This window comes from Mirounga leonina, unplaced genomic scaffold (genome assembly GCF_011800145.1).
Source record: "Mirounga leonina isolate KUSES-001 unplaced genomic scaffold, KU_Mleo_1.0 Mir_375, whole genome shotgun sequence".
Taxonomy (NCBI): domain Eukaryota; kingdom Metazoa; phylum Chordata; class Mammalia; order Carnivora; family Phocidae; genus Mirounga; species Mirounga leonina.
Window position 1 is genome coordinate 2,829,383 of NW_023270717.1, and position 8,222 is coordinate 2,837,604.

Consider the following 8,222-nt stretch of genomic DNA (forward strand, 5'->3'; position numbering starts at 1 on the left):
GGATGGATGGATGGATGGATGGATGGATGGATGGATGGATGGATGGAAGGATGTATGGAAGGATGTATGGAAGGAAGGATGGATGGATAGATGGATTCATGAAAGGATTGATAGATCCATCTATGGATGGATGGATTCATGTTACTGGGAACATAGACAGGCAAGTCATGACTGCCTTGGACCACAGTAGAGCGGGGCTAGAGCTGGGTCACAGTGCTGCATTAGGACTTGCTTTGGGACTCATGGGTGGATGGGTGAGTGGATGGATGGAGGGATGGTTGGGTGGTGGGTGGGTGGGTGGATGGAGGGATAGATGGATGGGTAAATAGATGGATAGATTCCTGTATAGATGGGTTGATGAATAGATGCACCAGTGGATGGGTGGGTGGGTAAATATGTAGGTGAATGTCTTTAAACCCAAGTTGAGAGTGTTTTTTTCTCTAGTAAAGACATTAAGATTAGCTATTTAGGAACCAAAGATGCTTGATCTGCTATATCTTTATTTATGTTTGGGGTTTTGTGCTTATGTCTTGTGTTCTTTCTTTTCTTCAAAGTGTTTTGTATGCATTAATACAGTGATCTTGGGCTTTCACTCTTAACCAGTGATTCTGAAAATATCAATCCTGTTTTTAATTCTGTAAGAGCTTGCCTTTATGTTGGTAATAGTATTCTTTAGTATCCAAGTCTCTGGAGGTCAAAGACAAGAATGAATCTTTATCTTTTGACTCCTTCTTTTGTAGAAAAAGTATTGAATGCACTGTTTTCAGGCCACTGCCGAGCCTGTGGGAATATCAAAGAAGACTGAATGCCAAGAGTCCACTTCCCAGGAGGTGGCTGGGATGAGGGAACGTGGTGGCTCTAAAGCTTCAGCCCACTTCCTCATTCATGCTGTGTGCCCGCCTGGGGAGCCTCTTGAGTCAGCTCCGGCCCTGGCCCCAAGCAGCCCCCAGTGGGGCCATCAACAGCAGGGCTGTCATCGTGTCCTGAGAGAGGCTGACATCCAGCACGTGTGCCCAAGTTCTGGGTCGCTGAACTTTGCTATAGCAACTACATATTTTGAATGGAAATGTACTCAGAGTAAGGAAGGCGATTTTTCTCATTGCTAAAGCAAGAGAAACCCATGTTGGCTGTCACTTATATGCAGGATGCTCAGATCCTGCCAAGGAAGACCGTGTCCTGGAGGAAAACATTCCAAGTCAGGAGGGAGGCAGCCCTGGTCTGTGCGCCTGCCCTCCTGAGCCCTGGGCGTCTCCTGCCTCTTTTGGCAACCCTCTGAGGCCCCGTTTCACCGGTGAGCGCCAGGAGACAAGATGTAACTCGCCCCAAATCAGCAGCCATTAACCAGCAGGAAGGGATTCCCACCACCCCCGTGGTGAAGTCCCAGCTTTGCCCCCTCCGGCTGGGGATCAGGAGCAAATTCTCGAATCCTGGGAAACTCCAGTCCTTGGCGGTACAAAGATAATGGAGCACTGACCTCCTGGGGCAGCCAAGAGGGTTGAGGTAATGCGCACACAGGACTGTGCACGGCGATGGCCCCATGTGGCGCTGCTGGACAGTGGTGCTGGTATCACAGTCCCGTACCCTCTGGCGGGAAGTGGCGCCCAAAAGGGTCTCCCTCCCCGTCGCAAGCAGCTTCCATCGCTGGCTGGATTTCAGTCCGTGAAGGTGAAGACCTGACTTCTGTTCCTCCAAGCCACTCGGGAAGCTCCAGTCAGAGGGAAGCAAGATCTCGGAGGTGAGTGCGGGAAGGAGGAGAAGGCCTGTGTGCCCACTTTGAGGAAGGCCTACAGCCTGGGGAGGGGGAGAAGACCCTGGGAGACTGGGGTACAGCAGCCCCAGAAAGTAGACGCCCCCAGGGCTAGGGAAACTTCCAGGTCACTGAGCCTCATTCCACTGGAAGATGAATCTCTCCACAGTACCCAGCCCATGGTTGTCCAGTTAATGCTTGATTACCTCCAACGATGGGCAGTTCACTCCTCTTTGCCTCTTGTTGGACAACTCTAGTCAGTTCTCAGAAGGAGTTCCCTTTTCCCTGAAGTCAAATCTGTTTCTCTCGGTTGTCTTGTTTTGCAATAATATTTTAATTTCCTGGGGATTTTTCCAAATTTTATCAAAAACGTATTCTTTTTTTTTATGATGATTTTTTTTTTAAGATTTTATTTATTTGCGAGAGAGAGAATGAGAGAGAGCACGAGAGGGAGGAGGGTCAGAGGGAGAAGCAGACTCCCCGCCGAGCAGGGAGCCCGATGCAGGACTCGATCCCGGGACTCCAGGATCATGACCTGAGCCGAAGGCAGTCACTTAACCAACTAAACGTATTCTTTTAGAATTCAGTAATATTCTATTTCGGGGCGCCTGGGTGGCTCAGTCTGTTGAGTGTCCGACTCTTGATTTCAGCTCAGGTCATGACCTCAGGGTCCTGGGATCAAGCCCCACATCAGGCTCTGCACTCAGTGGGCAGTCTGTGAGAGTCTCTCTCCCTCTCCCTCTGCCCCTCACCCCTGCTTGTGCACTCCCTCTCTCTCTCTCAAATAAATAAATAAATCTTTAAAAAGTAACGATAATATTCTATTTCAAAATCAAAATTTATTGATAAAATATTTGTCTTATATTTAACGATGGGTTGCTGGCTTAATAAGGAAGATCAGGAGATTCACGCTCTCAGCTCCCATCTGCTCTGTCAATGCCTAAAAACACGGAACGTGATGAAGGAACGAGAGGAATGCACTCCAAGGAAACAGGGTGAAAGTGTAAGTAAGAAGCAAAGACACGAGGGCTATTTTCTGGGCTTTACAAATGCTGGATTCCTTCACTGTTTCTTGTGCAACAGAACGCTTTCAAATGGTACCATTGTATAGCTTACAGCAGCCTCTTGAGACCAATCATTCAGCCTAAAGGAAAAAGAATGGAGTGTTTTAAACAGAGATGTGAGGAGAGCCTTAGAAGCCAGAGTTTGCTTGTTACAGTTTTTCAAAGTCAAAATGGAAAAGCCACTGAAGCGTCTTCCAGCGTTGCCCTCCCTCGCACGCGGGCTGGAGGGCGCAGGTGGATACGGGCTCAGAGACTAATAAAACCAGAGCAGTCGGCAGCGCTGAATGGCTTCCAGAGAAAAAGTCAGCGAAAGAAATCACATCATTGCCACCTCCCAACGATCGGCAACTCGTCACCTAAATAGCCAACCCCAAACATGAAAATTGAGTTATTAGATCGGGGGCAGAATTGTACTTTCGCTTTGCTTCTAGAGGAGGCTACAGGCATGGCTGGACTCGCGGTTGACCACCAGCTGACCGTCGAAGACCATCTTCTCTTGTGCGGCTTCTTGACAGCAAACACACGCGGACCACCTCCGTGAGCCCCGTCGCTTACGCGGGGACCGCCGTGGGGACATTCACAGCGGAGGTGCCAGCAGAACTGGCCGCGGGCTGGTGCGGTCGGTCGAGGCCATGCTGCCAAGCCACACCCACCACCAGCGTGCTGTTGGCCCACGCACTTGCAGGCAAGGAAAGAGAAAAGGATATTCATGATGCGCAGCACAAATCATTAATTTTATGAAGTCCCAATGACTACACATCTCTTTGCCATTCTGTGTGTTACGGTCTGAATGTTTGTGTTCCCCCGATACTCAAATGTGGAAATCCAAACCCCCGAAAGTGATAGCATTAGGAGCTGGGAGTTTTGGGGGTGCTGAGGTCATGCGGGTGGAGACCTCATGAATGGGGTTAGTGCCTGTAGGAAAGGGACCCCACAGGGCTCCCTAGCCCTTCCACCACATGAGGGCATATCGAGAAGATGCCAGCTATCGACCAGGAACGAAGCTCCTACCAGAGAACGCAACCACACGGGCACCCTGATCTCAGACTTCCAGCCTCTAGAAATCCCTGCCACTTACGAGCCTCGCAGTCTGGGGACCGGAACCAACCGAGACTCTAGGTGACAAATGGGAAGTGCTGAGAACACTTCTGCCGCGTGCCAAGTGCTCTCCTCATGTTCGGGGAAAAGCTCTCATGCAAGTATTTGAGTTATGAGCTGAACTAACTCCTTTTTTGTGGAATGCAATTTTTACTTAAAAGGACGACCAACAAAATACGGTTGTCCAGATACCGGCGTTTGGCAGATGTTTTGTTTGTTCAGAAGTGAAAGAGATAGCCTGTCATTCAAGGAAAACAGCTGACAATAGTCATTGCCAATAATAACATTTGAGTTTCGTGTGAAAATCTGAATTTTAGAAAATTCGCCACTAGCATTGTGATTAACAGCTTCTCAGCAACGATTTTTCTGATGAAATCAGTGGTGATATGAACAAATTGGACTGTTTTTTTTTTAAAGATTTTATTTATTTATTTGAGAGAGAGAATGAGATAGAGAGAGAGCATGAGAGGGGGGAGGATCAGAGGGAGAAGCAGACTCCCTGTGAGTGGGGAGCCTGATGCGGGACTCGATCCCGGGACTCCAGGATCATGACCTGAGCTGAAGGCAGTCGCTTAACCAACTGAGCCACCCAGGCGCCCTGAATTGGACTGTTTTTATTGAGGTAAAAGCCACAACATAAAATTCACTATCTTGACCAATTTTAAGTGCGCAGCTCAGGGGCGGTAAGCACATTCACATTGTCATGAAACAGATTCCAGAATATTTATATCTTGCCAATCTGAAATATCTATACCCATTAAATATTCCTCCTTCCCCAGCCCCTGGGGACCACCACTCTATTTTTCTGTTTCTATGAATTTGACTACGCTAGACACCTCATATTAGTGGAAGACAAACGCAGTATTTGTCTTTTTGTGACTGGTTCACATCACAGGATGTCTTGGCATGACTCTTCAAGGTTCACCCATGTGTGTGATGGCATTTCCTTCCTTTCTGACACAAAAATACTCCACTGTATGTACGTTCCACATTCTGTTTATCCATCCATCCACTCGTGGAAATTTGGGTTGCCGTCAGCTCTTGGCCATCATGAATACCTCTGCTTTCAACATGGGTATATCATCACTCTTCGAGTCCTTGCTTTCAGTTATCTTGGATATACACCCAGAAGTGGGATTGCTGGATCATATGCCAGTTCTCTTTTTTTATTTTTTGAGGAACTGCCATCCTGTTTTCTATAGAGGTGGCACTATTTAACAACCCCTCCAAAAGTACACAAGGGTTCTAATTTCTCTGTATCATCACCATCGTTAGTGGGTTTTTTCTTTTTTTTTTCCTGCTGCTGTTCTTTTTCTTTAAATAGTAGCCATCCTAATGCGTGTGAGTTTATAATCTTGCTGTGGCTTTGCTCTGCATTTCTCTGATGATTAACATTGAGCATCTTTTCATATACCCATTGGCATTTGTGTATCATCTTTGGATAAATGTCTATTCAAGTCTTGGCCCACTTTTAATTGGGTTATTTGACTTTTGTTGTTGTTGTTGAGTTGTAGGTGTTGTTTATATATTCTGGATATTAACCCCTTTTCAGATACATGATTTGCATTTTCTCCCATTCCATAGGTTGCATTTTTTTCTCTGCTGTTCAGGTCCTTTGATGCACCAACGTTTTTAAGTTTGATGTAGTCCTCTTTGCCTATTTTTTGCTTTTGTCAACTGTGCTTTTGGTGTCATAGCCAAGAAATCATTGCCAAGCCTACAATTTCATAAAGTTTTTGACCTGTTTTCTTCTAGGATTTTTGTAGTTTAGATCTTATGCTTAGGTCTTTAATCCTTTTCTAGTTAATTTTTGTGTATGGTGTGAGATAAGGATCTAACTTCATTCTTTTGCATTGGACATCCAGTTTTCCTAACACCATTTGTTGAAGAGACTTTCTTTTCCCCATTGAGTGGTCCTGGGTCCTTTGTTGAAGACCACTTGACCATATACACAAGAGTTTATTTCCGGGCTCTCTATTCTATTACATTGGTCTATTTGCCTATCTTTATGACAGGGCCACACTGTTTTGATTACTGTACCTTTATACTATGTTTTGAAAACAGGAAGTTTGAGTCCTCCAACTTTGTTCTTCTTTTTCAAAATTATTTTTGTCTACTTGGGGATCTCTTAGGTTCCATATGAATTTTAAGATGAATTTTTCTATTTCCGCAAAAAAAAAAAAATGCCATTGGGATTTTGACAGGGGTTGTGTTGAACCTGTAGATTGCTTTGGGTAATATTGACATCTTAACAGTATTAAGTCTTCCCATCCATGAACATGAGATGTCTTTTTATTTATTTGTGTCTTCTTTAATTTCTTTCAGCAATGTTTTATAGTTTTCAGTGCGTGTCTTTCATCTCCTCAGTTAGGTTAACAAATGTGATATTTGCCAATGTATGATGTGATGTGCCAACATGTGGGATCTCTGCATAACTCAGGGTCATTTTCCAAATGGCCGATGCATGGTGTCACAAAATCATGAAGAGGTAAATAGTCCAATTGAAATACAAAATAAATGAACAGATTTTAATGTGACAGAGTACAAAAAGGTCATTGATATGGCCTCAGATTCCACAATGCAGACAACCTTAAAAAAAAACAAAACAAAACAAAAAAAAACACCACTTGCTGAAGAAGAATACCTCCAATTATCTGAAAAGAGTATTCAAATACTTTTCCTTTTTCCAATTACATATCTGTGGTAAGCCAGATTTTCTTTGAAATTCAAAACAAACAGTATATTACAACGGATTGAGTGCAGAAGCAGAAATGAGACTCCATCTGTCTTCTTAAGTCAAACATTAAAAAGATTTGCAAAAATGTAAAGCAATGCCATTCTTCTTACTAAGTTTTTCTTTGTTTTAGAAATATAGTTACATTTCATTAAAATATGTTATTTACGTTCACATGTAATGGGTTTATCACTGTGATTTCAAATGAAATAATTCATATTTTCAAAATTTCTCAGTTTTTGTTTCTAAATGTGGTAAGAATTAATAGATATTGCCCTAGGGCACCTGGGTGGCTCAGTCAGTTAAGCATCTGCCCTCAGCTCAGGTCATGATCCCAGGGTCCTGGGATCGAGTCCCTAGTTGGGCTCCCTGCTCAGCGGGAGGCCTGCTTCTCCCTCTCCCACTCCCCCTGCTTGTGTTCCCTCTCTCTCTGTGTCTCTCTCTGACAAATAAATAAATAAAATCTTAAAAAAAAAAAAAACAGAATAAATAGATATTGCCAACATAAACAAAAGCTCTTTGGGGTCCTCAATGGTTTTTAAGAGTGAAAAGGGCGCTGAAACTTGAGAACTACTGGTCTAAACCAAACAGAATGATTATGGATAATCTATACATGCACAGTTAAAAATTGTAACCACCCCTGACTTATATACACTTTAAAATGGTTAATAGTTAACTTTATGTCAAGTGAGTTTTACCTCAATGAAAAAGGAAGGTGACCATTCAAATAAAACATACACATTCTAAATTATCAAAAGTAATAGGGACACATAAAACAAAAAACAGACTGGATACTAAAAGATATGTAAGGTTTGAACAGAAGGCATAACTAAAAACCATGACAATTAAAATCAAACTATTCTATTAATATATCTATATATTGATACTTATATTAGCTAAACATACATATTAAAAGAAAATGGCTAAAAAAACACTGGTTAGAAACTCCATGTGTGGTCGCCCCCCAGGGAACTGCCCACACCAGGCAGTGATGGGGGCTGCCAGGCACCCTTCACTAATAACTGATGGCCTGTCTCGAAGGGTGTGGTGTTCATTCATAAAAAAAACAAAATGATTCTAAGATTAGATGACAAAACAAAACTCGTATCTATGCTACATATAAGAAACACACTGAAAGTGATTCAGAAAAGTTGGGGATAAAAATTAAAATAAAGAGAAAATAAAACCGGGGCCTTCGATCTTAAAATCTTAATATCAGATGAGATTGATTTCAGGACAAAAAGCATTAAAGGGAGGGGAAGAATGAAGCGGGGGAAATCGGAGGGGTAGAGGAACCATGAGAGACGATGGACTCTGAAAAACAAACAGGGTTCTAGAGGGGAGGGGGGTGGGAGGATGGGTTAGCCTGGTGATGGGTATTAAAGAGGGCACATTCTGCATGGAGCACTGGGTGTTGTGCACAAACAATGAATCATGGAACACTTCATCTAAAACCAATGATGTAATGTATGGGGATTAACATAAGAATAAAAAAAAAGCATTAAAGGGAGAGTCACAGCCCATTATAATGATAAAGGAAGCTACCCACAATGAAGACCTCACATCTACATATACCTTC

The 8,222-nt window shown here is 43.4% G+C and overlaps 1 long non-coding RNA gene across 1 annotated transcript in view; it reads right to left on the reverse strand.

The window, feature by feature from the left end:
* LOC117997721 overlaps window positions 1–5,389 on the reverse strand; it is a 20,026-nt gene extending 14,637 nt beyond the window's left edge. The window contains exons 1-2 of the long non-coding RNA XR_004675868.1: window positions 5,379–5,389; window positions 1,674–1,677 (exon numbers count right to left, since the gene is read on the reverse strand). This is a non-coding gene — a long non-coding RNA (uncharacterized LOC117997721). The remainder of the gene's footprint in view (window positions 1–1,673; window positions 1,678–5,378) is intronic.
* Between the last annotated feature and the right edge of the window lie 2,833 nt (window positions 5,390–8,222).